This window comes from Rhynchophorus ferrugineus, unplaced genomic scaffold (assembly GCF_030347505.1).
Source record: "Rhynchophorus ferrugineus isolate W39M unplaced genomic scaffold, kcgeb_rfMv2 rfM1, whole genome shotgun sequence".
Lineage (NCBI taxonomy): Eukaryota > Metazoa > Arthropoda > Insecta > Coleoptera > Curculionidae > Rhynchophorus > Rhynchophorus ferrugineus.
In genome coordinates this window covers 22,901,207-22,927,373 of record NW_027472580.1, presented here as the reverse complement: position 1 = coordinate 22,927,373, position 26,167 = coordinate 22,901,207, and the positions used below count along the sequence as shown (strand labels likewise).

The 26,167-nt window shown below is 30.7% G+C and overlaps 1 protein-coding gene across 1 annotated transcript in view; it reads left to right on the top strand.

The window, feature by feature from the left end:
• The first annotated feature begins 577 nt into the window (after positions 1–577).
• The window catches only part of LOC143206499 (calpain-9), a 167,763-nt gene continuing 142,173 nt past the window's right edge, over positions 578–26,167 (top strand). Inside the window, exon 1 of the mRNA XM_076419071.1 lies at positions 578–750. The gene's annotated coding sequence lies outside the window, so the exon portion shown is untranslated. The remainder of the gene's footprint in view (positions 751–26,167) is intronic.

The window sequence follows — 26,167 nt, the reverse complement described above, 5'->3', positions numbered from 1 at the left end:
AATTTTGTAGTATTTCAAATGTTGCTGCTAAAAATGCATTTTTTATTTCACGTGGTTATAAATTGCTTAGATGTTGATGTTGCAGTTATTTGAAAATTAATAATTTAGTGTTAGACTCTGATATAATAAATGTTTTATTTAAGATCCTAAACCTAATATTCTATCACTAAATGATTTCTGAAAATTCTATTATTAACTTAATTAAGTAACAGAAACCCAGTAAGAAGAAATAATTCATACTTATAAGTATCAATTTTCTTCAATGGTAATTACATAACTATTTTTTTCTTGTCGGCAAAAATACTCCATACACCTAATAACCTATCATGATGATAAATTTATTCAGGCCAATATCCATAGCTCGCATTAAAGTTGGCCTTGATATTAGCTAATTTAAATTACAGCCGTATCAAAAAAAAAACTAGAGTTATTCTGCGCGATATGTTTCGTGGGACGAACTGACAAACTAACGTATAACGCTGGCAACGTCGCTCCATAGATCTATCCTAGAAGAGAGCACGTTTCGCGGTATTTCCTCGTCGTCGCGAGCGACGAAGTCTTCCCGAAGAGGTGCAGGTGTAACGTCGAGTATCGCGATCAGCTGGTGCACGAGCACGTTATGCTGACCCGCGTAAACAAACTTGTACGACTATCAGTCTATCGGGAATCGTGATTGAGGTGTGAGCGTACCCGGCGTATGCACGAAAACGGTTACGGAGAATCGTAGTGTGCCAGTTCATAGTAAATTCGGTAAGTTCTGCAAAGGACTGTTTATAATTTTATATAATAATAATCAATATATACTTAACAAATATAAAAAAATCTTCAACAAATAGAGTACATTCAATTATTATTTATCTTAAACCATTATTAATTTAATATTAAAATAAATATATTTTGTATATAACTTATATATAAGATATAAATTAATTAATCCAGACAATATTTTAATGTCAAATATATATGGTAGTTATGTGTTTTTTATGAGTGTTTTATTAAATTGACTTCATTAAACTAGTTACAATTAAATACAATTAAATCAACAAATTTTAAAGCAATCTAAGAAATTTTAAAAAATATTTGTTTCTATTCATTTAACAGTAAAGCTTTTTGATGTTCAACATGACTGAAAAAATTCAGCAAAGAAGGCGTTTAATTTTGTTTTAAAAATGGTTTTTCGATTTTCAAAATGTTATAAAGGTAATGATGGGCTCTCCAGAGATTTGACCCAAGTTGTTTAAAGAATACTTCAACAACTACTATTGATGCCACGTGAAAAAATGAACGATTGGGTGCCAAAATTTATTTAAGTATATTTATTTCCACTTAATTTTAAAATATTTAAATTAGTAACTAGAGCTGTGTTGAAATTGTGGTAGATACTCTGTTGAATAATTAGTTGAATACCGTGCTAGAAGATATCCTATTACAATGCTTTAACAATTGTTATGTGCCTTAATATTTTGCTTGATTTATATGATTATATAATTGTAATGATTATATGATTTATATGTTTATAACAGGTGTTATTAGTGTATATTAAATCGCATCAAGTACATTTGTAACCAACATCATGTTGAACTCAGCTCACCTACAAGATTCACTTCAAGTTCAGTTTGAAGAAAAAGCCGATTATCGAATGCCGTGTAGAGCTTATTGCAACCACGCTCTATACATTTAGGTTTGGAAGTTTTAAAAGTGGTGATTTTTTAATATATACAATAGGTCAATTGAAAAGTCCCCGGCCTACCATAGTAAAAGACATTTTTTGGCAAAATTAGTTTTTTTTATTCAACATAATTCCCTTCGAGGATGATACACTGATTATGGCGACCCTCAATCTTTTCGATGCCATTTTTATAGTACGATTTGTCCTTTGCTTAAACATAGGCCACAGTTTTGGCCATCACCTTGTCATTCGACGAAAATTTCTGCCCAGCGAGCATTATTTTGAGATCTGGAAACAGGAACTAGTCGCTGGGCGCCAGATCTGGAGAATACTGTGGATGAGGAAGCAATTCGAAGCTCAATTCATGGATTTTTGCCATCGTTTTCACTGACTTCTGATACGGTGCATTGTCTTGATGAAACAGCACTTACTTTTTCTTCAAATGCAGCCTTTTTCCTATATTCTATATGTTCTTCCCTACCTTCTCCACCTCTTTCTTTCTATAATTGTTCTAATATCTATTCTCCATTTATCATCAATTCATCAATCATAGATATAATCCTTCTACCAAAAATAATAGTTTTCAATTCAGTGTTATTGCATTTTTCGCATATATAGATACGAACATTCAGCCAAACTCTCCAAGAACTTTCAGATAGTGTAAATGACGAATCAACGCTTGACCACACTATTGCAACTCGAATGAGTTGTTCAGCTGTTTGATTACCACAATGATTGAACAGATCGATCGCCAGCTAATATCGTCTTTTTGAGGCGCAGAAATGAGCATAATGAAACAACCTAAATAAACAACCTAGTATAAAAATGTTACTAGAAATTATTATGGAAATTAGAAAACTTCAGAAGATAGTATACATTTTTAACAAGTATTATGTCATGAAGAGACTACTTTTACAAGCATTTATTTTAATCATACGTTAAGACCCTCAACTAACATACATAATTAAAGAATAATAAATCCAGAAAAAAAATCTAATGAAGAACTTCCTTCCTAATCTTCTCTTTATCAATAGAACATAATTTTCTTATTGCAGTGATTTAATAATGAATAACAAACATAACAACACCGTCGACCTGAAGAACTTCCTGCGACCAATGACATAACAAACTGATTAGCGACATCATTCATAGTCAGATAAGTGTTTTAACTGTAAAATTTCGAAGAATCCGAATATAATATATATAAATGTTGCATCAACCTGTCCGTTATCTTAATAATGAAGTTACAGCTGACGCCTTTTAAGCAAAACGAAAGAAAAAATTAATAAAAATGTTAATTTATGGAAACCGCATTTTTTACGACAATTTTAGTCAACATCATTAACACGTCCTTTATTTATGGTGGTCTCTGAATTGGAGATATTGTCTATTTGCAGCGTTTCATTAATATGACAGTGTGTCATTGTAAAAATAAAATTTATGACAGGTGAATTAATCAATACAACAATGATACAAAAATGAGTTAATTTACAATTTTGATTCCTATATATGTTAGTTTGTATCATTAAGCAAATTAGTCAGGGATCGTTACACTGATTTAAATATTTTTATTTATATTAAATAGTATTTAGTTTATTTGCATTACAAAATTATTTTAAACATGGAAATAATTATCAACAGACCCAATTAATTTAACATAAAGCCTCCGCATATTCTACATTTTAAAATATTAATTTTAAAAAATACCAATACATTTTAAGTAGCTTTGGGAACTATCGACTGAAAACAATCATAACAGTCGATAGTCAAGAAACTAGCTATTGAAAATATTAATTTCCATTTTCAGCCAAATGCACGGTTCGACTGTGTTTTTCAATTCGTGATGTCAGACGAAGATGTACGAACCCGTTCCTGTATAAATTGTGGGAGAGGGAAGGACGGAGATAATTGCTTGGATCAGTTAATTTCCAACGGTAGTGTAAAGGAGACGGCGATGTACATATTCCTTCACGTACTAACTTTAAAAAAGAAAAGTATAAATAATTACAGAATGCATTTAAAAATTTCATTTTAAATGAAGTAGAATTACTTTATCGTATTTTAATATGTTAATTGCTATTTTGAAATAATATAGTATAATAAATGTGGACAATAGAACTTAAACAAAACCTGAAAATTAAGATGTACAATTACCATAAATACTAAATAAAAATTAAACATATACCTAATCCGTGGAAAGAAACTAGTAGAATCAAAAATAGTAATTAAAAGTACACGACTGAAACAGTCAATAGTAAATAGTAACAAAATCAGTCGGACCAAATAGCAACTGAAACAGTCGATAGAAAAAAGTAGCCGATAGTCGATAGTCGATTTTAGTCGATAGTTCCCAAAACTCCTTTTTAGTATCTTTCTAGTTATTTAAAATTGGGGACTACTATTAAGATGCAATTCTTCTACTACCATGGGCATGATGGATAATTAAAAAATAACTACTCTTATTATATTTTGAAAAAATGGACAAGTTGTTGGTTCCACAACACTAACAATCTGGGACGTACTTGTTTCTTCGCATTCGACATTTTTTATGGTTACAAGTTATGTTGGTGCATTATTTTAATAATTTTTTGTAATAATTATGCATTATAATGTGTATCCGTGGTGTGCCGTTCCTTATGATAATAACACTTAGATAAAAATTCCAAGCGGGTAGCTTATTTTCGTTCCAAGTCAGATGAAGCTTAGAGATATACCAAATGTACCGGAGTCATTACCGTTTTTTTTTCGGAAAAAAACTGAATAATTGGAAAATAGGAAAATGTATTTATTCAAAGCATTGGTCATTTGATTCTATACATCTTCCATATATTTGAGGTAATTTATGGATGTCATCCCAAAAAAAACTGTTTGTCCTTCGGGTAAAACCTTTGATCGAGCCATCTTTTAACTTATTGAATATTGGCAAGCGTGGTTTCATTGATGCGAAAAGTTGATAATGGGATGAGGCAACGTCTGGAGGGTACAGCGGCTGTAATAATGTCTGTCCCGTCCAAGTACTTTCAACGCTTCTCCGACCCGTTTTGCTTAATTACAGTGCGCGTTATCGAATTGTAAAATCACTTTAACGTATCTTCGGGCCCATTCTAGACGTTTTTGCATGGTTGATATTGATCATTTGTTGTCAGTAGCAATCATTATTAACTGTTGCACTAGATTTCAATAGTTCGTAATACACCACATCACTCTACCACTCAAAACGATTTCGCCTTGGAGCTGATCGGCCGGCTTCGCCAGGTGATAACCATGATATCTTGCATTTAGGTTTTTCAAAATAAATCCACTTTTCATCATCCTTTACTATTGAATGCAGAAATTACTTCCGGTCATTCCTCTAAAGCAGCATTTCACTGACGCTTTTGCGAATCTCAATTTGCCCGTTATTCAATTGACGTGGCACCCACTTTCCCATCTTTTGCATCTTTCCATCGGTAATCGGTCGCTAATCGTTTTTAGGGCCACATTTAACGCTTCTGTCAATTGTTTTTGGATTTGGGTTGGGTCTTCATCCAATAACTCTTAGAGTTCCGCATCTTCAAACTCTTTCGGGCTACCAGAACATTTCTTGTCTTGTACATATTTTCTTTTGATTAAATAAAAAAAGTGATGCATGCCACAAATGCACATTTTCAGTCATGAAATTTGGAATTTTCAAAAATGTATAAATCTATGACGGTGTTATTTTCGCAATATGTAGAATGTGTAGCGACCTTGAGGCATGTCGAATTTTACATCGTGAAATAACGATCAACAAAGTACCCAGAAATACAATACCAGCTATTGAACACCGACGGGGTGTCAGCAACGAAAACTAGAACATGATAAAGAATAGCTGGCAATCCCGGGACGTTTATCTGGGATGTTATTGAAGGATATTTCGATCATTCAGTAACCGACCATCGTTTGGTTTAGACGTGCCACCATCGACTGCCCAAGCCTCGTCTCCAGGTAACACCGCCGCCATCCGTTTTATCTAATTGTATTTTTCACATTTTTATATAGTCAATAAATAACGGTCACATAATGTAAACACCACTGTTTAATTTCGTTTTACCTCCATTCACCGAGACACATCTAATTTACCCTAAAAATGAATAGCTTTGAAGGTAGATGTCAGTAGAATAAAATGATATATGTGTCAAAACATAACATTGTATACTTAAGCTTACCGGAATCTGTTTTCAAATCATCTGTCATCAAAATTGGTAATGACTGTCCGGTACGCCTGGCATTGTTAAATATTGCAAGGTGAGATATAGCTTTAACATCAGTAATTTATACTTTGAAAACCATTTTGGTACAGGATTGTACGATTTTTATGTCTAATGTGTCTGATATATAGAATATGGAGGTAAATAATACTGTCAATTAAATATATGTCTCTAATGGGTTTATTCTTGTTTGAGTTAGGAGGTGTCCATTAAATACGTGACGCGTTTTTGACCTCCTTGACCAATTTAAAAAAAACACAATAAAAAACACAGTTAATACTGGTATTTCAGATTGCTTAGATCGTAGAGTACTGTCATAAAATTGACCAACAAATTTCTTAAAGCTGATTTGGCTGGCGCAGGAGTAAGTTTAACATCCGTGATTGGCGTTAGGCAATAGTGCAAAATCCGACAAGGAAAATGATCCCAATCACGCTAGTAACCAGGCTGGGTAAGGCCGGATGATTTCCAAGTTGGTCAGTCGCCAATTGCTAGGCCTAACGCCGATTATCGAGATTCGAAGCTCACTTTAAACAGCAGTTCCAGTCCAAATAAACTCTAGTTGGTAAAAAGGAGACTTTTTTCATGGGATATAAAAACTTAGATATAACCGCTTGACAAAGTAAAATACGTATTTTGTAACAATTTATTCGTACATTGTGCCCTAGTTATTAAATATAGGCAACAGATACTTGAAAGTTTTAATATTTAGTTCACCCAAGCAATAGTGTTGCATATGCAATAATATAATCAGTCGCCATTCACGATTTGATTCTGTTATAGTTTGTTTTTCGTACTGCTGGTAGAACATATTTTATTACTGGCCAGGAATAAAAGGCATTTAGGAATACTCTTCTTAGATCGATCAATTCAACTGCAATAATGTAGTGATGTAACATTTAGTAACTATTAATTAATATACCCATCCTACATGAATTACATTTTGTTAGCTCATACGTTATAATAAAATATGATGATTTTTATGAATACATTGTTGGATATTAAACTGCCACATGAAAATTGTATTTAAACACGTAATATTAATACAAATAGAAAATATAAACTAATGTATTATTCGTAAAGTTAGTTAGTAATTATAGGGGATATAAAGATTGCTACAACTTTGAATTTAAAAGTAATTACTGTTTGCATTAATAGACACATCTTTATTTGCTTCAATTAGTTTTATTTAGTTAAGTGTGTCTAGAAATGATATCAAAGTAAGAACTAAGAGGGGCACTAGTATCTTCTACTGACAGTATGCAAATATATATTCTTGAAAATAACAAGAAGTTAAAAACTTCCAATTTGGTGAGTAGGGAGTATGTTTTATAATTATATACGGCAATGTACTCTCATGGTATAACATGAGTCCTCTTATTTATATATTACTAGACACAGGCGAATTTTGAGTTATCATTTAATGAAGATTGAGTTGGAATAAGCGTAATTATCTTCTGTTTTGCAATTTATTTGAGTCACGATACTAATAGAAGTCAATTGAAGTGTTAAACTTAGTTCCTGGGGTAGTGTCCGGAAACTCGGCATCAAGCCAAGTTTGTGCTTCAACTGTATATTTCCCTTCAAAAAACAATATTTTATCAACACGCGAAATTTCTTTTTGTCCATTTTTTCACAATAACAAAAGTTGCTTCACTCAAAATGCTATAATTCACAAACTAATGATTCAACAGCTGTCAAATTTATACACGAATCTTTTGAGGGTTAGGGCTAACTAAAAAATATATGGATTTAATGCTACTAGCGCCATCTATGTATCAGGCCAGGACTTTTGAATTGACCTGTTATATGTTCTTCTACTGTTTTCTTTACTACAATAATATTTAGGTCGTTTAAATAACATATGTAGACCATAGTGAATTATAGTAAATCATTTTCTAATCAGAATTAATGATGATATTTAATGAGTTATTTCGGTTGTTCTTCAAATCATTCGAATTGGAACTGCCATCAATCTGGAAGGTAATATTTTATATATTATATTATTATTATATTTACTACTAAACATAATTTTGAATATAAAATAGATTTTCTAGCGTTTTAATAACTATTACTGTTTATCATCAACATAAAAGCCTGGCCCGAAACCGTAGATTGCTGTGGGTGCCAATGGCTTGCTGATCTAGTTTACAATGTGCTTTCACGTGGATTGTTTATATCTTACTTAATCTCGTTGATCCATATTTTCTTGATGTTTTTTGTATATGTAGTATGGTAAAGCGAGTTCTCCAAATTAGTTGTAATATCCTCTTCTATCCATCCTTATCTATTATGCGTTAGTGGATGACATCAACACTACAGATTTTGCTCGACTCTAGAAGAAAACTTTCAAAAACTGACTACAATTACAACTACAAAGAATCATCTTTGATGGTCACAAAATAGAGTTTTCACATACATCTTTTCATAATGTAATTTTAGCATTTCGGATTCATTTATCTATTTCAGTATCTTTATTTTAGAATCACTTCATTGCTAGGTTCATTACCAAAACCTTTTTTTTTAAGTATATTATATCCGAATTCTTCATATTATTTACACCATATATGGGTAGCATGTCAGCCTTACGCTCCAGCTCTGTCGTATTCATCCATAAATGTCATCATTATGACATTAATCATACAATTGAATGACAGTCTTCTTCGCGCAGTCTAAAACTATTAGCAAATGACTCGAATATATTTATTTTGTATATATCAGGCCAATAAATTAATTTAAAAGGATTTGCAACACATGGTATCACTGTGTATTAAATATATTCGCTTACATTTGTAACCAACTTCATGTTACAGCATTAATGACAGGTTTTACTTTTTAGTTTTTGTCTTTTGTTCGAAGTTTGAACAAAAAATGTTTCAGTGCAAATGTGAAAATTTTTGAATTTGTACCAACTAATTCGTATTTGGGGGAAGTTTTGATAAATGCTGCTGTTCTAATCTAGTGCCTTTATTCCTAATTTCTGAAATATTGAAGAAGAATTTGTAAGCGTATATTTAAAGAGCATTCACATGTTAATTTTAGCGACGTAACTTTGTATATATAATTTAAACAAAAAACATTTCAAATCTAATCAAAAAATGTATATAGTCAAAAATTGGGTAATTTAACTAGAAAACTAAATCGAACATATTAAATATGATGTAACTTTGTCCAATAAAAAAATCATGGGCCATATGCTCTAAAGAAATGAAAGGAAAAAAGATATATTGTTACCCGAGAAAAGGTCGTACAGGTCGGTAGGTAATATTGGAAGGGCTTTTCTATTATTAAATTACCTACATATAATACCAATACTGAATAAAAAGAAATTAAGATAGGACGGTTAAAAAACTACCCGACTACCTGCGGGAATCCAGCTGAGAACTACATATAAATATCACATTATTCAAATAAGAACATACTTGGTTAGACGAGTGAATCTGAATATAAACATTTTGTTTAAACTGACTATCCCAAATTTATAGAGAAAGCCTAACTTTTCTCCAAAGTAAATATTTGCTAGATATTCATAAAGCATTTTGATTATTATTTCCTATAAGCATATTCACAAGCTACGTATCTATAATACTAGGCATTGGTTGCTTTTTATATTTCAGAATTTAGGAACAAAAGCACTAATTTACAGCAGTAGCATTTATTTATCAAACAATTATTATAGTTAATTTACATAGTGTTACTGCTTTTCAAAATATGTTTTCTAAAATTTTATTTAATAACCTTTTGCTGCTACGATATCTTAACTAAAGTTAAAAGTTAGTCTAGGTTAAAGGTCTAGTAAAAAGTCTTCACCTCACAAGTAAGTTACTTGTTTAAACTAATAAACCTAGATTTTTTGCCTTTTTATAAATAATTGCTGTTAATATTCTTTATATGTTACTCTTTATGTTACTTATTCTGTTTTTTATATATATTTTAAAGTCTCCTTTAACCAACGAGGGTTTATCTGGACGGGACCTACTGTTAAACGTGGGATTCGAACCACGGTCCTCGGCATTAAGCCTACCGTCTGCCGAGTGACCAATTTAAAAATCATCCCAAAAACATTCGGTCTTACCAAACCTGGTTATTAGCATGACTTAGATCATTTTTCTTATCGGAGTTTGCATACTTACCTAGGATAATCTCAAGTATTAAACAATCACAAACATAAATTTACGATGGCCGCTACTTTTTTCATGCGGATTCCATCTCGAAACGATTTATCTTTGGAGACAATCCACCGGTCGACCCACTTTTTGGTATTTTCATAATAGGTGATCACGACACATATGCCAGAAGAAGCACTTATTAGAAGGAGCAAGATCTGAAGAATACGACCAGTGGTGTAGCATTCCCTATTTGTATGTTTCAAAGTGTTTCCCCTATTTTGCAACATGTAGTCAACCGCCAAAATTCTAAAAAAAGTCATAGTTTTGTCTTTGCTCGTATTCCGGCAATTTTTTGTTCACTGCTCGGGTCAAACGCATTAACTGTAGTCGATAGAAATCCCCACTGGCAGTTTCATCGAGTAATGCTTTCAAATTCTCACCAATTTTGGCCGTCTAGAATACATTTTTTTATTATATATTACCAATCGTTACCGACTAACCTACAATTTGTCTTTACAATAAGTTAAATTTTTATTTATATATCTAAGAAGACTCGTCAGCCCTCTCTTAGTCTCTGGTACGAGTATATTAATTTTTATGTACTCACACCGTTGTTTCTATATTAAATTCATCTCACTACATAAGATCAAATGGTATGATTCTTTTGAGCCTGTTTGTTGTTCAGGTGTCATGCAAGACTGAATGAGAATCTCTCCTCATATCTCCTAGTCCTCATACCCTCCAGTCGGCATCTCAAGGTATCAGTGTAAGTAATCAGTCCTGTAATATCTGGGTATACCTACATTACATCTCAGGTTCTGGAAAACTTATATTGTTTTTATATTACTTTTGGCGAAACATCCCCATAATTGTCAATCCCCCCATGTGTGTAATGAGAATCACACTATAGTCAGCAAATATATCCATTGTGATATTTGAGATTTGTGGTATCACATGTTACTCTACACATATTAAAAATAAAGAATTAGCCCCATTAATCTTGCTTGTGATACATCTGTTTTATATTCTTTGATTGTAGAGTAAGTTTCCTTTTGTTATATTTTTTAAAATGAATACTTTACTTCTAATTTAGAAGACTAATCAGCTGTAGAAAATTATATTTTATTGGACCTAAGTTTTTTAACAAATTTCTTTGAAGCTAAAAATATAAGAACTAATTTCTGAACCTGATAGTTCAATTCATATTCGCATAGACATTCTGACATAGTGATTTTTACTTGATTTGTGTTACATTCTACTGATGGCTTAAAGTGATAGTTTCATTTCCATAGATACGTAATATGAACTCAATTGTCTTATTGAGAATCCCAGCGACCTTTATGAAATATAAAGTAAAAAATTTATCGTAATATAAGTAATATCGTAAAACTAACAGTTACACACGCTATTAATTATTTTCATTACTCAAAAACCCTTTATTATTATGATATTTTATGAGATCTAACGAAATACATGTAAATTAAATGATCTCGGATTTAAATGTAAACTATAAATTTAATTTAAGGGATATTTCCAGTAGGAAGATTATAACCTATTTTATAATCTCGGCGTCATAAAGTAGTCAAACGAATGAATGTCATAAAACTTATGGGGTTATATATTTATATTATTTATATTAAGCGCGGAGTCACTTTTACAGTGGCATTATAGTATATCTATTAATTTTCCCTAACACTTATAACATATATATTTTTCTGATTCGATCATATATTAAAGGATTAAACGTAATAAATCATGTCGAAATTTTAGAGGCTATAAGAGATATAATTTATAATTAAAACCAAGTCAGTTTCCATGTTTTTTGTCGGTTGTTCTTATTTATTTTTTTAAATTATTTACAACTTGTAACATTCTAAATAATTTTATCGATACTAGTTCGTAGTGTATTGGCAATCCAGTAGTCCTTTTATATGATGAATATTACCTAATTACTTTTTTACTTTTACAGATATAACGCAATAATCGATAAGTCTTTGGTCTATGACACAACTGCTAATAATCCTAAATAATATTCTGGAGAATATTCGAACAATACTTGTTAAAACTTATCAAACTAGAATAGTAAGCTCAATAAATTCAAAAATCAAAATTTCATCATGCTATTTTATATATAAGTATAACTTGCAGTACTTTTAAATAGCAACTTTTGTTACAATTTCGTGTATTGGCTAATATTATACATACAAAATGACTTATATCAAAATAAAAAAAATACAGATATATTTGAACATAAACTGTTCTAAATCAGCTGCTATACAATCGTCGCAATAGCTTACGACAGATTTACTGGAACAAATGACAAACTTATGTCCACCTATGGAACGTAAAAAATGTTCTTGTGATCAACACAATTTATTCATCAAGACATTCTCATCTATCAACTCTTTTGGAATGCAGGTGTACATTATATATATATATATATATATATATATATATATATATATATATATATATATATATATATATATATATATAATGATTGCTGATTTAGAACAGTTTATGTTCAAATATATCTGTATTTTTTTTATTTTGATATAAGTCATTTTGATAAGAGGCAAAAAACAGAGAGGAATCTGATAAGATGATACATGATAATAATGTGTAATATGACAAGATAATAATGTGTAATATGACAAGGTCAACTTTTGATAATTGTCTCGTCGAGTTATACTGCTCTAATTTGGGATAATAATCTGAGATTCCTGATAAACTGAACAATAATCTCTGTAGTTTTATTTTACGATATTTATTAATTAAATAAGTGCGCTCAGTATCTGGACTTTTTCGAAAATCCTTAGAATAATTATTTGGAATAATATTTGTTTAAAAATATCTTTAACAAAAAATTACTTGACTTCAAAAATTAAATGAGGAATTTACTAAAAAGTAAAAAATAGTCAAACTTACATTTTTAATACAAAAAAGAACGTTTTAAAATAATATATGTACATAATAATCGTTGTATTAACTAAATAAAAGTAAACAAAAACTTTATTTAACCTATCTATCTATCTATATATACATATATATATATATATATATATATATATATATATGTATGTATATATATGGATTAATACCTACCTAAATCTATTTATCTATTTACAATATTATTTTAAGTACTACCAACTGAACAATTTGAAGTCGGAGCCGAGCAATAAATTAGACAGATTTGCTTTTTTCGTGATTTAGTTTTGTATATTTGATTGGGCTCGGCTTTAGGTTTTCCCTCGATTTTCCCCCTTCCCCCTGTCTGACCCTGGTTTGGTTCTAATGGGACTACCTCGGAAGTGCACTCTTTCGAATAAAAAAAAATTAAATCGGTCCATAAGTGAAAGATACATGTGATTTCGTCGGTTTTTAAAACATTGATATTTTTGTCTTAATTGTGATCATTCCTTGCCCATTTTTTACGTTTGATGTAGAGGAATAGCTCAAACTTAAACGTTATAAAACTATATGGATGGATTTTAGTAATGTTTATATGTTTATAGCACTCTCTATCTGACGTGTGTTCTGAACCATGGTTCATAAAATCATGAAGATAGTATGTTACGAAACGGTTCGAAATTCTAATCTATCGTGGTTTAAACTGAATGATATTAGCGCTATCAATGCTGAAAGCATATAACCTTAATTATACCACTTATACCTTTTCGAGTTTACAGGTTAATATACTTTTTCCATAGATTTCTATAAATAAATGCTGTATTTATGGAATTAATTGATGAAAACTAATTATTGATAGAATATTAATTATTTGAAAATGCAAAGAGAAATGCAAATAAAATTGAAAATTGATTTAAAAATCAAATTAATGAAATTATCAAATTATCAAATCTAGTTATTTAAATAAATTTAGTTTTTGTAGCAGGTTATCTAGACAGCAAACATATAATATCTATGAATGATAGTTTTTTCATAATTAAATAAATAACAGAGCAGAAAGTAATTACTATAGTTTTTTGCGGCATAATTACGACAATTAAAATAATAAATAATTTAAAACTAATTTTAGTAGGAAAGATGTCATCATTATAAAATAACTCATTCTTCATTGTTCCGTAATCTTGTGTTTTACTCACGTCACAATTTCGTGTATCAATTTTGAACAATTAAATTAATTAACGGTTAACTCAATTAATATTAAGAACGAGCCTATTAAATATTATATTATCTATATTTAATTAAATATTACTGGGTCTGTAAATACTTTTTATACGAAGGATTTTTACTATCTGGCGTAGCTAGCTGAGTGAAAATCATAAAATATCATTGGGAATTTACTCATTATAAAGTAATTCCTATTATATTTTCATCAGTAATTAATTTTCATAAAATGTGTGCTAATTCTTCTAATTGTGGCGTTGAATAGCACAGCAGGAGATAACTCCAGTTATTGGATATTCATGATCATAGAATAAAGAAATATAGAAGTGAAAGTTACATGGAAAAATCGGGTCCCACGTTTAAGCTTTTCGGAATCCCCGTTACGCGACCAAATGTAAATGAAAAATTCAACAGCTATATGTGTGTTTCTCTCTCGTTCGGCTTCGGTATTAATAATTTTAACCTAAGCAGTTAACGGCCATTTTTAGGTGATATAATTTGTGGTGTTTATTTACGACAATTTTTTCAGTATGTGTTTTTATATATATTTAACAATTACTTTAGATTATTCTGTGTATTTTAATTTGTTAGCGTAATAAAAATAAAACCTTAAGGGGATCTCTTATGATCTCCTATGTAGGTCCAGGAAAGTTTGTAATCATTTCAAACATGAAGACTATAGACCAAAATGTGGAAAGCCATGGCTGAAACAAGATGTAATTCCTAGTTGTAATTTAAATAGTAAGTATTTTGTTAACGGCCACATTTGAAGAAAAAGGAAGTGCTGCTTCACCAAGACAATGCACAGTGTCACAAGTCAGTGAAAACGATGGCAAAAATCCTTGAATTGGGCTTCGAATTGCTTCCTCATCCACCGTATTCTCCAGATCTGGCTCCCAGCAACTATTTCCTGTTCTCAGATCTCGAAAGAATGCTCGATGGGAAGAAATTTTCATCAAATGAAGAGATAATCGCCGAAACTGAGGCCTATTTTGAAGAAAAGGACAAATCGAACTACGAAAATGGTAATAAAAAGTTGGAGAGTCGCTATTATCAGTTATGTTGAAATATTATGTTGAATAAAAAAAACTAATTAAAAAAACGTGTTTTACTATGGTAGGTCGGTGACTTTTCAATTGACCTGTTAGTGGTGGCTTTTTCGTTTGGTTTTAACTATGTTTGCTGGTTTTGATCTGAACGATTTTGGTCTTTTTTTTGGTAATGTTTATTTATATGGTTCTTGGAGTTCAAGTTAATTGTTCAAATATGTAAATTAATTTAAATATGGTGTTTTTATAAAATAATGTTAATACATGGCTTCGACATTAAATCAATTAATTATCAAATTTGTGTATATTTATTTATAAAAAATAATTTATATATAAAAAAGGGCAATTAAATTAAGCTGTATTGTCGCATGCACCAAACTCTAATTATACTATGTTTCAAAAATAAATGGATCCCAGTTAGCGCATCCGTCAAATCCGGAGATATTTGTTGATTAGTGTATCCTAATAAAATCGCTTTAAATTTCAAATTGTTTCTTAGAGTTATTAAATATGTTATAACAAAAGCGATCTTATATAGAACAGGTAATTTTCAGTCATGGTGTTATTATAACATTATTACATTAATTAGTATATAACTTTAATTAGTTCTTAATCTTTTTCAGTAATCGAGAACATAAGGAAGCAAAAATTAACTTAACCAAACACCATAAGCCTAAACCCCTCCTTAGTTATATAACTTTCTCAATTATGTTGCTTTAGATGGCGAAGGTGAATTCAAACTATCCGATGATATCAAGTGGGCTGTTCGTACGTTCCATTACTTTTATGCCAGTTAAAAAGCAAAACGGTCATTTTCAGTGGAAACTACCGGTTTGTGTCGTAAATATTACAGTACCTGCCTGCTCATTTTTGGTCCGGTGCATTTTTAACTGTACTTTGTGCCTTATGCGGCTCATTTTTCTTTTCCAAACCGGCAAATTATTTAATAACCGACCGCGAGATTAATTGGAGCTTCCACGTATGGGTTTCATAGGTCCACGGAGCCGGTCGTTCTCCTGTCCATAAAACACCATCGCGTGATACGCGCCCGCTCGTCAGTCTAATGGGCTGGCGGGCTTTTTAAATGATCCAGTAGGCAAATGGCGAATTAGTTTTCTTTGCTAATTGACGCTAAATTATGGCGAGCTTTTAAATCGTTTTCGTTCGTTAATAATCGCGGGAAAATCGATCGGATGATTTCCAAATTAACTTACGTCTTAATTACGGTTATTAGATACAGTAAAATAATAATTAATGATGGTATTGTAATAACAATATTTTATTCTAATGGCTAAATTCGCTTTATATATATACATATATATATATATATATATATATATATATATATATATATATATATATATATATATAAATGATTGAAAGGATACTGGAAGAAAAGAATACATACCAGGTGTACCGGAAAGTCATTACCGTTTTTCAGAAAATAAAACTATAGAATTTTCAAGGAAATGGAAAATTTAATTATTCAAAGTGTTATTTGTTGCTATGCATCTTGCAATTTATGGATGCTATCCCAAAAAAGCTATCAAAAGAGTAATTTTCAATTCATATTCATAATATTTGGATTTTCTTCATTGCTCGTAATCGGTCGCTAATTGATTATTCGGCCACATTTAACTCTTCGGTCCATTTTTTATAGTATTTGGGTTAGGTCTTCATCCAATAACTCTTGTAGTTTCGCATCTTCAAACTTTTTCGGCGTACCAAAACGTTCTTTGTCTTGCACATCGAAATCACCACTATTGAATTTTCGAAAGCACACCCTACATAATTTTAAGGTTATGTTTTAGGCGTACCCATTGTAAGTTTCTACCAGCATACGGTGACTTTCAGTGACCTTTTTCTTTTGACTAAATAAGAAAATGCCGCAAATATACGTTTATATATATATATATATATATATATATATATATATATATATATATATATATATATATATATATATATATATTTGAAGCACGATGTTAGTAGAATAAAATGACATGTGTGTCAAATCATAACATTACCATTTTCCGGTACACCTGGAATTGCCAAATGAATTGGAAAAACTTAAATGAATTGCTATTTTTAGTCTCGTTAAAACTCGAGAACGGTTGAACCGATTTGGCTAATTTTGGTCTTGAAATATTTATGGCAGTCCAAGGAAGGTTTATATGGTAAGAAAATATGAAATTATTGTGAAAAAAAAAGTAAAAGCAACAAATTTGTTTTCCGTTACAAAGTGTCACTGTCATTGTCATCAATAGCTTGACTGTAACAAACAATCATAGAAAAAAAAACAATCGACATTTTTGTTAGTTAGTGTTAGTGCGACTATATTTGATGAATACTGATTAAAACTACTGGCCGCTAATATAAAACCATGATTAGAATATATAATGTATTAAACATTGAACCCTGACGGGCCACCTGCACTGGTGACCAGCAGAGATATTGACTGGAAATAGTGGATAGGCTTAGAATATACCAAGCTCGTGCCCATCAAATGCAACAACAGCGAGCACGATACCATTAAATTGAGCGATTTCGCAGACGCAGTGACGCTGTGATATAGAAGGAAAATTACACAATCTGGGAGTTTTCAACACTAGGGTAGGAAGAGTAGATAATGTAGTAATCAGATATGAAGAAAATAAGACATGAGAAATGGCAATCATAATATCATAATAACAGATTCGTTCTTTGCTCATAAGATATTCCGTCAATATACAAGGGAAATAAAAGCAGAAACGAACATTTCATTATAGATTGTATATAGAAAGAAAATATAGAGAAAGAAAATAGGAGGGAGCCCTCGACACGAGATTGAGAGGTGGAACAGAAATAGGAAGTGATCACTACTTAGGATTAATAACAATAAGAAAAACAATAAGAAACTCTCTTAACTTTTTTACAAAGCTTCAAAAACTTGCAAAAGAGGCTTCCTTGACTTTCATGTAATTATAAACACATAAAAGATAAAAAGGAGACATAATAACTAAAGATGAAAAAATATTGATGATATCGAAAAAATACTTTCAGGAATTGCTTTTCCCAAGGAATCAATATCAAAATACTATACCCAACAATAAGAGAAAGAGAGAACAAAATGAGAGAAGATAGGAGACAGAAATTCAGCAATTACAATGTGAGAGAAAACTGAAAAATGGAAAAGCACCGGGTCCAGATAAAATGGTACCAATCATAAAACTACTGAATTATTAGTGGAAATACATAATAGAGTATGGAAAAAGGACGAATCTCACATTTGTCACATAGTGACAATAGCCCTTATAGTCAATTTAAAATAGCAGTGGCACGAGTGTTAATATATGTCTGTCTAAAGTTGTAAATCCGTTTTACAGTCAGACAATATTATCGTTGTCATTTTATTCTATTTAAAAAGGGATAGAATAATGTTAGAGAAGTTCGAACATGTAATGAAATGAACCTACAAAAGTTGTCTGTTTGCAAAACGTCGAAAATTCTTCAAAATATTATAATTACGGGTTATAAACCGGCAAACGTTGTTTTAACGCTTTGTTTTAATAAATTTGAAATCGCCGCGGTTTTTATTGAACATATTTTTTGCGCCTTGCAGCTGCACTGTACATTAGTACGGATAGGGTCACTAAAATATCTCAAAAAATAAAAAACAATATAATCTTAAATTCGCCAAAAAGAAACCGTGTTTATGCGTAACAGCTGACGAATCAAGATCAATCTTGGTGTTTCAGAGATCAAATATACGAAATGTATAAAACAGTAAGGAGTTTTTTCAATCGAAACATAATTTAATACAATTATTTCAGAGAAAATTGTTAGTATCCACAAAAATCCAACAGATGTACAGCTATTTGAGAGATGTAGTACATCCGTTCATACATTGTTGGATAATATAAGATTTAAGTGGTGTAAAGATAACCCACGAAAGGGTTTAATGGAACTTTCAGAGATTGCTTTTAAAACAATACAATTTTTAAAAACATATAACAAAATCAAGGAAGAATTATATCAATTTATGTATTTAAAAGAGACATGAGAATATTTCAGAATGTTACATTGGATTGCTCATGGCAAGATGATAATAAATATAGTGTAAAGACAACAAAGGTTCATGGAAAAAGGTAAACATTGCAATAAATATTGATTAGGTTTTGTTAGTCATAACTTTTATTCATTGCGGACATATAGTTCTTCATGCTGGAAATAGGAATGGTTTTATTCCTGGTGCAGAATTAGTGTTTCCCTAAGTCTAAGGGTGACTACCATGAAGAAATGAACCATAACTTGTCTTTGCAGTAGTTTGAAAATCAGCTTTTAAAGAACTTGGAGGCACCATGAGTTATTGTTATGCACAATGCACCATATCTACCATATATATATATATATATATATATATATATATATATATATATATATATATATATATAGTACACTGGTACAGAAAATCCCAACAAGTTCATCAACAAAGGCAATAAAATGGCTTGAAGTACATAAAATAAGTCGAAGAAATCATAGTAAAGAATGAACTATTTCAAATTATTACTCGGTAAATATAAATGAAATATTTAATTGCATTTTATGTAATTTACTTTTTAGAAATAAGCCTGAGAAAGGATATATAGTAGATCAGATTATTGAATGTTATGGCCACAGAGTATTATGTCTTCCTCCTTATCACTGCATTTTTTAATCCAATTGAATTGATATGGGGTATTGCAAAGAATTATTACAGTAGATATTCAGGTCGAGGAGGATATTCAAACCAGAACTGTCTGGATTTATGGAAAGGGGCTTTGTAGAAAACACCTTCCGTTTGTATGAGGTAGATCAGACACATTGAAGAAGAAATTGACAAATGGTAGAATCTTGAGCAATTTTTTTAGTAGAGTGGAAATAAACAGCTTGGTAATTAACTTGGCTAGTATTTATAAAAGTGACAGTGATTGAATAAAACTTTATGAATGTTGATTAATGATTCAATGCTGACAATTACCAAGACGAGGTGATGAAAGAGGAAACCGCTAAAGGTCTAAGGTATTATATAATGTGAAAGCTTTATGAGCATGTGTGTTATTGTACAGAATATACATGAACGTTTGGTTAACATGTATGAGTACAGAAATAACACTAACTATTTTGCAGATATGGTAAATGCATTAAGGAGAATGCAGTGATTAAATGTAGTTTTATGAAGAAAGATGTATACAGATAGGAACAGGACAAACTAAAGAGAAATATAGTAATATCATAATGAGTTTGCATACATTGCATCGAAAAAACAAGAACTAAGCGTAAAACATGAATATCCTCTCTAATGAAATTCAAATACATTATTCAGATATACAATTGTTAATTAAGAAGATTAGGCCTTCGGGGAATACCATTACATACAAAAAGCGTCTAGAACCCTAACGAAACTAGTGTAGAAAAAAGCTAAATATATATATATATATATATATATATATATATATATATATATATAATAAAACAACTCTAACCTATAAATTATTGTGGATGTAAAATTAATCGTAGTTTTAAGTTCTTCGATAATAATAAATGCATTTATTGTACTATAATGTTATAAATTATATTTTATAGGATATTTGTTCAATTATTTTATTTATATTAAAATTTTCTTATATGTCAGAGCTTAAATGTATTAAAACTCAGAGTAGTTGTGGCAACATTGCGACGTTTTGACAAGGCTCCTGTGTCACTGCTATTTTGAACTGACTATAGTGTTTCAATAAATAAAAACTGACATAAAAGGATTGTGTGATTATAGAGAGCCGATCTACAGAAGTTTTTGAACAGATGAAACTACGATAAGACAGAATAGTAATGATTAAAAGCATAACGGCTAATAATAACACACAAACCTGAGGGTATAGAAATTGATAGCAATGGAAGGGCCAAGAAATAGAATGCCAAAATTGAAAAAACATTAATTTGTACTTCGCTTTATATATTAAATTCAGTAGAAATGAGATATCTCAGAAGAGTCAGGGATGTAACTGACATGGAACAATTTAAAGACTTCAACATTGAATCAGTAAAGGAGTATATAGACAGCGGTTAAATTTTACAAGAAAGTTACAAGTGTATTTTACAGGAAAGGAGAAGAAAGCAGAAAGCGATCAAAGAGAATCTGTAATGAGGGTATCAGTGAGAAAAAACTGTGAGAGAGGAAAAACCGCGACCGAAGCAAGAAAACACCTACACCGCTAAGTGGTACAAAAGGAGTTCTCTTTAATTATATTTTACGATTCCTTGTCAGTTTTCTTTTTCATCTGTTCATCCTTTGTTACCTACATCGTAAAACGTTGAAATCAATATTCTTTACTCTTAATCAAGCGTTAAAAATTAATCTTCCTGCGAATGAATGATTCGCTCGTAAACTGACATGTTTGGAACTGTGAAAGTATATATTGCTTACACTTCAACAAAATTGCACATAATAAACAATAAAATCTAATAATGGATCTTTCATATGAATATAGTTGTGGCACTTTAGGATGCAATGACGTAGACTCGTTTATTGTCTAAATTAATTCACGTGAATCGTAAATTCACGTGCGTGGTGAGACGATAGCATCAATCAGTATGGATGTTAGAGTAAAAATTTACTGGCTGGTAATTGGGATGATGATAATGAATAATGAATAAAATTATAATTAATGAAAATGTATTTGATGAAATGTTGAAAATACAGTTATCACATCTACAGTTATATTCATTAACCAATCCAGATATACCTCTAGTTGATAAAAGGAGACTTTATATATATTTGCTGAAATAATATCGGTTTTAATACGCTTTCGATATTCAAGAAAAAAATGTGATAATTTTTTATCGATTTTATAGATATATAAATATTTTTTTAATAGCCTGTAATGCAAACTTCATTTTATTCCGTGCGAACTTGGATTATTTTTGTTTTTTTTTTGGCTTAACTATTTTATTTGTGTTTATATAAGACCATACACCTAGTCTACTATGTCTATAATGTCTACCGCAAAGAAAAATGTCGATATTGTAAAAATAAATATGTCGGTTTCCATGTTTTTAAAAATTATCTGCATATCGAAGAAAGAAATATCGATACGTTTTAACACTATCGATATTTCTTCAATCTGAGTCTACTTTTGCACGTTAAATCTTTAAATCAAATCAGATCACCGGGGGACGGGTTATAAACCTCAAAACAAAAGTTTCGATGCACTTGTTTAAAATCCCTTGGGGTTCGTATCGAACTTTTTCCGCTCTAGTCCTATTTTTCAACAAAAATATCTTTAATAACCGAGTACAGAAATCTCAAAACACTCGATACTCTCATTCAAAAACCCCATGTGTTTATAACGATAATTTAATTTTAAATTCAAACTTTTACCACTACTACCTTTTAGAATTCATAATTAGCCTAAATAAATTATTTTGATTCTTTCGGATCCAGTAGTCATTGTTTACTGTCCATAGCGGCGAGTATGTTAGTGCGAATTTAAATATTAAAATAGAAAAAAAACTTTTTTCTTTTATAACCATTATTTTATAAAATACTAGCGACCCGCCCCGGCTTCGCACGGGTGCAATGCTGATACTAAATTAAATACACTACAGAAAAAATATGAACGTTGTATATAAAAACATAGCGGCCCGCTCCGACTTTGCACGGGCATAAAATATATATGCCTATGTCACTCAATGAAAACATGATTAAAATCGATCCAGTATTTTTGGTTCATTCATTACTGCCCTTGGCCTGCACGTATTAAATTTGGAGTAAAACAATTCCTCTTCCCCTATACTTACTATGAAGATTTCCTGCTATCTTTGGAATATCTAAATTCATACAATTTTTATTACATTACACAATTTTAAACGCAAATTTTAAATTTGTAATATCTTCGAAAATATTTGTTTAATTTACATGCTGTAAGGAACCATATTGATCTATATTAATTGCACACTGTATTTAAGGTACTTAATTCGATAAGGATTAATGCCGTATTGATTAAAATAGCTTCGTAAATAAGCCATTTTCTCAGGTAAAAAGTAAACAATAAAAATGGTTAATGTGGGTTATCCCTAAAAGATAAACATATACCATCGCGGACTTTTTTGTAGACCTTTTTATGGTGTACAATACTGTAGTACATTAATTTGATCTAACTCGTAGGGTTAGGCAGCGTTTTTGCTAATTGCTAAATAAGCCTAAAAAAATAGGTTAATTTACGACATCACGTTAGAAACCTCTAAAATTAGCAATGTTGCCTTAGTATATTATGCATGTATTATACATATAAACCTTCCTCTTGAATCACTCTATCTATTGAAAAAAACCGCATCAAAATCCGTTGCGTAGTTTTAAAGATTTAAGCGCACATAGGGATATAGGGACAGAAAAGGCGACTTTGTTTTATACTGTGTAGTGATATTTTAAAAAAATGTAAAATATATTCGTTTGCTAAAATAATATCGGTTTTAATACGCTCTCGATATTCAAGAAAAAAATGTGATAATTTTTTTATCGATTTTATAGATATATTAATATTTTTTTAAATAGTCTGTAATGCAAAACTTCATTTTATTCCGTGCGAACTTGGATTATTTCTGTGTTTTTTTTCCGCTTGACCATTTTATTTGTTTTTATATAAGACCATACACCTAGGGATGTCTACCGCAAAGAAAAATGTCGATATTGTAAAAAATAGATATGTCGGTTTCGATGTTTTTAAAAATTATCGACATATCGGAGAAAGAAATATCGATACGTTTTAACTCTATCGATATTTCTTCAATCTGAGTCTACTTTTGCATGTTAAATCTTTAAATCAAATCAGATCACCGGGGGACGGGTTATAAACCTCAAAACAAAAGTTTCGATGCACTTGTTTAAAATCCCTTGGGGTTTGTATCGAACTTTTTCCGCTCTAGTCCTATTTTTCAACAAAAATATCTTTAATGACCGGGTACAGAAATCTCAAAACACTCGATACTCTCAAAAAAATATAGAAAAATATCGATATATCGTATAAAAAATATCGGCGAAAAATATTGATATTTTTCCAGTATCCCTACACCTACAACTTATACCTTCTAGAATTCATAATTAGCCAAAATAAATTATTTTGATTCTTTCGCGTCCAATAGTCATTGTTTACCATCCATAGCGGCGAGTATTTTGGTGCGAATTTAAATATTAAAATAGAAAAAAAACTTTTTTCTATTATAACCATTATTTCCTACAAAAATAATATATTTTGAAGTGATAATGAATACATTAGAATAGTTTTTCAAAATTGGTGATCATCCACAATTTTGATTGTGGGAAATGTAGGATCTAAACTATTCTATTAGCTCCACAAGTGGTATAAAGACAAGTTCTGTGTATCAATATATATTGCAGGCATTATATTTAACTTATTTATTATTTGATGTTACTGAAAGACTGGCTTATATTTTAAAAACCTTCGTGAAAACACTTACACTTTTGACGTAGAAGATAGAAATAGCTTTTCAAAATTTATAAGGATTCCAATGATGATGAAATAAACTATTCTACCAGCGTCACAACCAGTAGAATGACAAATTCTCTGGATCATAATATATTGAAAATATTATTTATATCTAACTTATTTATTGTTGTTGCTATTTGGTCTTAAAAAGAGGAATTTTTTATTATTTAATTAATACATTGTTACTAGTCGTTTCCGTCTAACCTACAATTTGTCTTTATGCTAACATAAATCTAGGTATATAACTAGGAGGACCCATCGGACCTAACTCAGTCTCTGGTGAAATAATGTTTATACATGTCACTGTTGAATTTTTTAATATATACAGCTCACTACACAACACTACACCAGATCAGATGGTTTGATTATTTTAAGTCTGTGTCCTGTTCTGGTGGTATCCAAAAGTTGCAATATTTCAATATTTGTATGAGAATGGAGTCTTTCCTCATGTCCCCTTGCAATTCTCTTGATTTCTTGAGTGACTGTGGGTATCCGAAGCTCTTGATGTAGGTAATCAGTCCTATAGTATTTGGGTGCACCCACAATACCTCTCAGGACTTTGTTCTGAAAAATTTGTATTTTGTTTATGTTACTCTTTACGGAACATCCCCATAGTTGAACTCCATATGTCCATATAGGTTTCAATATTTGCTTATATAAATAATAGAAATTTATTATGTACTGATAATTGTGATTTTCTTCCAATTAGCCAGTACATTTTCCTATATTTCAATTCCAGTTATTTTCTTTTCTTCTTTATATGTTCCTTCCAGGGAAGTTTTGCATCGAGATTCATTGCGAGATATTTAGCGTGTTTTCTGTGTGGAATGATGGAATGATTTACTTTCATTAATTCTTATTTTCCAAGCTTGTGTCCAATTATTTATATTGTCACTTGCCTGTTGTAATTTTCGTGAGGCTTCTTCACTATTGTCTCCCACAGCTATAATCGCAGTATCATCAGCAAATGTAGCCATCGTGATATTTTCCATTTGTGGTATATCACAAGTGTAAAGTAGATAAAGCATTGGTCCCAGAATACTTCCTTGTGGTACACCTGCTTTAGCTTCTTTTATTGTGGAGTAAGCTTCTTCTTGTTTGACTCTAAACATTCTGGTTGTAATGTATGATTTTAATAGTTCGGTGTATTTTTATGGTAGTATTTTCTGTAGTTTATGAACAAGGCCTTCATGCCAAACTACTCTTTGACTTTCGTAGGCTTCTTCAATAACATCTGTTATTCTGTGGACCTGGTGAATTGTTGAGAGCTTGTTAATAAGCCCAAACTGATGTGTTGGTATTAGGTTTTTTCTCTCTATGATCGGTTTTATTCTTTTCAACAGGAGTTTTTCAAAAACCTTAGATATTACTGGCAGTAGTGATATAGGGCTATAGGATTTTATTTCGTTCTTTTTCGATTTTACTTCCCAGGTTTTGGGATCATTATAATTTCCGCCAT